Source organism: Phaenicophaeus curvirostris, chromosome 8 (assembly GCF_032191515.1).
Source record: "Phaenicophaeus curvirostris isolate KB17595 chromosome 8, BPBGC_Pcur_1.0, whole genome shotgun sequence".
NCBI lineage: Eukaryota > Metazoa > Chordata > Aves > Cuculiformes > Cuculidae > Phaenicophaeus > Phaenicophaeus curvirostris.
In genome coordinates, this window is record NC_091399.1 from 19,847,583 (window position 1) to 19,853,598 (window position 6,016).

A 6,016-nucleotide genomic window follows, 5' to 3' on the forward strand; every position below is an offset into this window, starting at 1 on the left:
GCTGCTCAGGGTTGTTGTGCCCCAAGTGCAGGACCCGGCATTTGGCCTTGTTAAACCTCATCCCACTGGTCTCAGCCCACGGATCCAGCCTGTTCAGATCCCTTTGGAGCCTCCCTACCCTCCAGCAGATCGACACTTCCACCCAGCTTAGTGTCGTCTGCAAACTTGCTAAGGGTGCACTCGATGCCTTCATCCAGGTCATTGATGAAGACCTTGAACAGGGCTGGACCCAGCACTGAGCCCTGGGGAACCCCACTTGTCACTGGCCTCCAGCTGGAGTTAACTCCATCTCCCACCACTCTCTGGGCCCTCCAGCCAACCAGTTTTCCATCCAGGAGAGTGAGACAGGGATTAAGACAGGGATGGTCAGGAGCAGCTGTGGGATGCCCATGTGGTTGCAGATGACGCTTGCTCCATCCGTGCAGCCCTACCCAGGGCAGCCTCCACCCCACACAGGCAGCAGTTTGTCCCTCTGCAGCTTGTGTGCAACCACAGGTCCTTTCCCTGCCCCACAGGGTGTTTAATTGATTCCAAACAAAAGCACACGGTGCGTTCACATGAAGCACGAGAGGAAATAGCTGCTCTGGAAATTTGTAGCAGTGCGGAAAGAGATTATTGAAATAAAAAAAATTAGAATTACAAATGAGATTTTCGAGGGGCAGCTGTTATCCACTCTGCTCACGTGTTTGCTTCGCACAGTGCCGGAGCACATCTGCACAGGGAGAGGTATCTGACAGCAGGTATTTTTAACCTTCTTTTTCTGTTCCTGGCACCTGCTCTTTAAAGACACTGAACAGCAAAAACAACCCCACAAAGAGGATGGCTAAATATATCCTAAGTAAAAGGAGAGAGAGAGCAGCACTAATGGCAGATCCTTCCTTGGATGCATGTAAATTGTTTTGGCTCAGAGACAGGCTTAGAGGGAAGAAGCAGCAGATGTAGAGGGAAAAACAATTTCAAAAGGAAAGGGAATTAGGGCAAAAAAAGGGGGGATAGAAAGACAGAGGAACTGATAAATTCCACTGCACTGATTTCCAAGAAAACCAAGCTCATTAATTTTTGTTTTTAAATACATCCCTGCGCAGACCACGTAGCAAATACTCGCCTTTTGGCAGTGAGCGTGGGTTCTGTGCCAGGCAGGGATGACTTCAGTGCACCCAGGGCCAGGCTGGATCCAGGGCTCCGCTCCCCCTCGCTTGCCAGACCTGCTCAGGGGATGCTCTGCTTGGCCTCAACCTTTCCCTGTTGAAACCCCTTCTCCAGGTGAGCTGCAGCCCACACAGAGTTGCTGCAGCTCCACTCTGCAGCTCGTCTCCCACCATACAATTTTCTGCTAACGTACAAACACCCACCTCCTCCAACTACCCCCACTCTGCTTTACAGCACTGCTAACACCTCCCTTTACCCCTTTAGTACCCAGGACTGCCCTCAGCTGCTCTCTGGCCCTTCCCCAGCAAGCCCAGGTTCCTCCAGTCTCTCTAAATTGGCCCTGGGGACCTTTCAAGCTGCTCTGACTTCTCCAGCTCTTGCTGCCTGTCTATCCGCACTGCTCCCTTTTCCGAGAGACCTTGCTTGCGTATCCCCCACCGCGGGTCCTCACACAGGCAGCAGACTCAGCACCTGTTTGCACACTTGGCTATAAAGCAGCGTGACCAAACAGCTGCCAGAGAGGCAGGTGAGAGCCACGTCACCTGCAGCATCGGGTCTGCAGGAAAGGCTGCTGCCCTAGATCTGCCGCCGTCACCTCTGGCTGTGCCAGTGGGTTTGATGGGCTCGTAAAGAGCATCCTCTCCCCAGCCATCGCTGCTTCTCCTCCCAGGACAGCAGGATGCACACGGGGGCAGTCAGGCTGCAGAGGGGTGAACAGCTGGTTCGACAGCCCCCCGTGCCCCCAAAACACTCCCAGCAAGGAGAGAAGTGCTTGTTTTTCCATTATCCCTCTGGAGCTTGTCTGAACAAGCATTTACCTGCTCCTGTGGTCTCTTGGATCCGACCGACAATATTTCTGAGTCCTCTCCCCAAACTCTACCTCCAGGGAGACTGGATCTAAATTGCTTCACAGAGGAGACTGACTGCTTAGAGTTAACATTGTCCCTTCTTTGCTGCCCCATCCAGCGTGTCTGTACAGGTGAAACCAGCGTGCAGAAGGATGAAGGGAGGGTCTGAGAAGGCATGACCTCCTCCCATCCTTTTCCTCCCCAGCAGTTCTGCTAGGAGACCTCCCCCTGTCCCCAGGCTTGCAGTTCCCACTTTTCTTTCCATGCTCAACTCGTACCTATTTTGAGGCACTCGGGCACAGAGCAAGGAGTCTCAGGCTGTTTATTATGCCCTCGTGGTCTCTATACAGTGCAGGTGAGTAACGTTTTACAACGCAGTGACATGACTTGTGGGGGGAATATGGTAGCTGGTAAGACTTCTGGAATGGTTGAGGAGCTTCTCCAACCTCATAGAGGAAGGTGAGCCCAGCAAATGAGCATCTAATAGAGAGGGAATGTCAAACCAAACCCAAACTCATGCCTTCCCCTGAATGGGAAGGAATGGGACTGAACAGCCTGCACATGCTCCCCAAACAGCTCCCGCTGTTATCTACCCACACCAGAAGCTGGAGGCAGTTAAAGCATCAGGACCTAATTAAACTAAAAATGTGGCGTAGAGAAGGTCTTAAAGGTGCTGGTCTTTCTACCCAGGTACTTGGTGAGTTGCTTCTGAGCTCACTGCATACAGTAAAGCCCTCCTAAATCTCTTCTGAGCCACCCACATGCATGTTTCCCAAGGAACAAGACATCTTTAATATTTGAGAGCCTTATTCAGTGCTTGGGTTGGAAGCAAGTTCCTCAAGGCCCCTTCCTGCAAGTGCAACGCTGACATCCCAGCAGAGACACGGGTGCTAGAGCTTAAAGAAAGACCTGAACTCTGCGTGTCTGATTTGGGTTGCTAGTAGAGGCAGGTGGGGAGAGGTTACGGGAGGATGAGGTCCTTTCATTGTGGGTTTTTAGGAAGGGGGTTCTACTCCAGGGAGTATTTGTATCCTGCTCTCTCCGTAATCTCACAGACGACTGCATCAGTAAACTCAACACAAGATGTCTCCTTCCCCTCGTTGCTTTTTAGCTGGTGCCTGCAGGCAGTGATAGAGGAAAGAGAAGACATTTCTCTCAAGATAATGCCATTATCTACGCAGCCAATGCAAAGCTGAGCAGCTCCTCATCCATCACATTTCAGATCCAGCCTGAGGCACACAGCACACGATGCAAACTGGTAACTGTGGGGCTCCTGGAGACAAGCGATTCGCACCACAGCTGGTCCCCACACCTCCCTGGTACACTGGTTCCCTCCCGAAGGAGGCATTGCCTTTGCACCAGTAACGTTTGGGGTTTTTTCAGTAATAAGCTCAACCCCTTTTGCCACCTCGCTCCCACACCTTCACTCCCTGAAAACCGGTTGAGTTTATTGCAGTCTCAAATTAGAGGTATGACCCTCCAGTAAAAGCAAGAAGAGGCACAGAGCAGAGTGACTGACTTTACTAAGCAAACACAACACACACACCTTTATTTACACTCTTTTTTTGTTGTTTCTGACAGCCAAGAGGAAGCACAGCTGTGACCCTGCCAAGGCAGCCGCTGCCTCCGTGCCCTCTCAACTAGCCAGTCCCTGCCACGAGCACAGCACGTGGGGTGTGGATGGGAGAAGAAACGACATCGGGTACAAGATGAGCCTCTGCAAAGCCCAAGTAGTAGAGAAAAGCGTTCTGATCTAGCAGCAAAACGTACTTTAATTCCAGTTCTGTGATATAGAGCTTCAGTGCTAGAGAAAACACCAAGGAAGAAGACAACTGTGGCAGCCCCGGGAAGGAAAGATAGCGCAGAAATTATGCGAAGCATTTTCTTCTTATATAATGGGCAAGAAATAGCTACTAGGAGCTTAATAGTAACAGTAGGAGGAATGTAGGAGATGGCAAGACCAGAAACAAGCGTCTGGGGAAGTAAAAGGCAAAGAAGAGAGGGGAGATAAATGGGAATGAAGGGTATGCAAAGAGGATGGTGTGAGGGGAGGTTATGTGACACCAGGCTCAGGGGATCTGGGGACAAACAGCGCTGGTGGAGAGGCAGGCATGGACAGGAGTGAGTGCTGCAGGGAGGAAACCAAGAGGAGGAGGAGGAGGGAAGACCACAAGGACAGGGCTGAGGAGGAGAGGAGGGTTTGGGGGGGAAGCAAGAGGCCTTCGGGGAGGAGAGAGCTTGTGCTGACGAGTGAGAGGCACTCCAGGACTGGCATGAGGTATGCTTTGCTATTGCTCTAAATGCTGTAAACATTTTGGTTTTGTGTCTATCAGTGAACATTCAGTTCAGTTTGATACATGTGCTCTTATGGGTAACTGGAAGCCTAGCAGAATTTTACATCTCTTATTTACTAGTCAAACGTACACACGAGGCAAACACAACACTGGCTAAAAGTCTCATTTTATGTCATTTATGCCTAATTCTCCTATCTTAACATGCACATCTATGTCTCAGAAAAGCTTCTCTAGTAGGAGACACTAAATAACACACATGAAGTCACATGCACTCTCACCCACCCACACCTGCAGACACACACCCCCCCATTTACCCCACCTCGCTCTCACTAGCAGGACTTTGTCTCTTCCCAGCAGGGCAGCGACCTGTGGGGACCCTAACGAGTCCTCTAAAAGTGATAGAAATCATCCCAAACCTGGCTGATGGGCCAAAGCAGGAGAATGAAACTCAAAGCAGATTTGGGTCCTGTGTCTGCTTCGGGAGTTAACATCTGAAGCTTAAGAGAAAAGGCAAATTGTAAATTCCTCTTCCCTTTTGCTGTCAAAGGACTTGGGAGCTGACTGGATGCTGCCAGCAAACACAGGGAATAAAAAGAGCTGAGCAAAACAATTTTTTCTTGTGATGGCACACTGACATTTCTGGAAATGGGAGCAAAATTTTGGAGGTGTGTGCTTCTGTAGAGGGGAAATGGGTTCGTAAGGGATGAATATCCCTTTCACATCACTGAGAGATGAATCAAAGATAGGATATTTGTCTTTGATGGGGATTAGTCATCACTCAGTGCTTTCCAAAGCTTTGGCTCAGTCATTATTTCCTTAATCAGCCCCTGGTTTAAGAGGAAGAGCTATAAGCTGCCTATTTGAATTCACTTCAGACCGACATTTGGCATAAAAGAAGCAGCTGGTGCCAATTTCTTGGTTTTTTAAAAAAAAACTACTTTAAATAACTAGTCTGCTTTCCTGCGAGTGACACAAACCATAAGAGCAGCAACAAAAATAACCGTGATAGACTCCTCTGCCTCAGACAATACTTTGTCTCCTCTCTGTGCTCTAGGATGTTTCCTGCGGAGAGCATTAGCTGACACCAATATAAGGGCAGAAGGCTTCTGCATCAGCCAGTTCCTGTCCCCACTGCAGCAGCAACGCCTCTGAACGCACCCACTCAAAGCAATTCCCCAGGTTGAGGGAGGAGAGAGAGAGAGGAGACTGTTTGCTACAGGGTGTTGGCTAATTTGAAGGCTTTCCATGAATTCTGACACCGAGTGAAAGGATGCCAGCACCGGCACTGGAAGAGCTTGCTGAGAGACGTTACCTCCTGGGCTTTCTGGAGTCACACTCCAAACAGAACCAGCCTCTCTAGTCACCAGGGAGGCGTGGGGATTGTCCTCAGCTCTGATTTTCGGTTCCTCAACGCTAACATCTTGTCTCTGCGACCCTCCACGTGGGTGGCTGCAGGGCACTTGGCTGAAAAGCCTTGTCTGGGATGCATTTGCTGGCACTAAGGGTCAGCATCATCCAAGCCCACTCTGAAGCTGCGTAGGTGGCTTTAGGAGAAACACCGCAAGGCAGTTATCGTGGCGTTCTGCTTTCTTTTTAAAAACAATGACTGCGTGAGCCTGCTGCTGCTGCCTCTCACATCCACAGCAGCACCGGAGCGCTTTTTGCACGTAAAGTCAAGCTGAAAGGCAGGAAGGCAGAGACAGACAAGGCGACCTCCCTTCATCC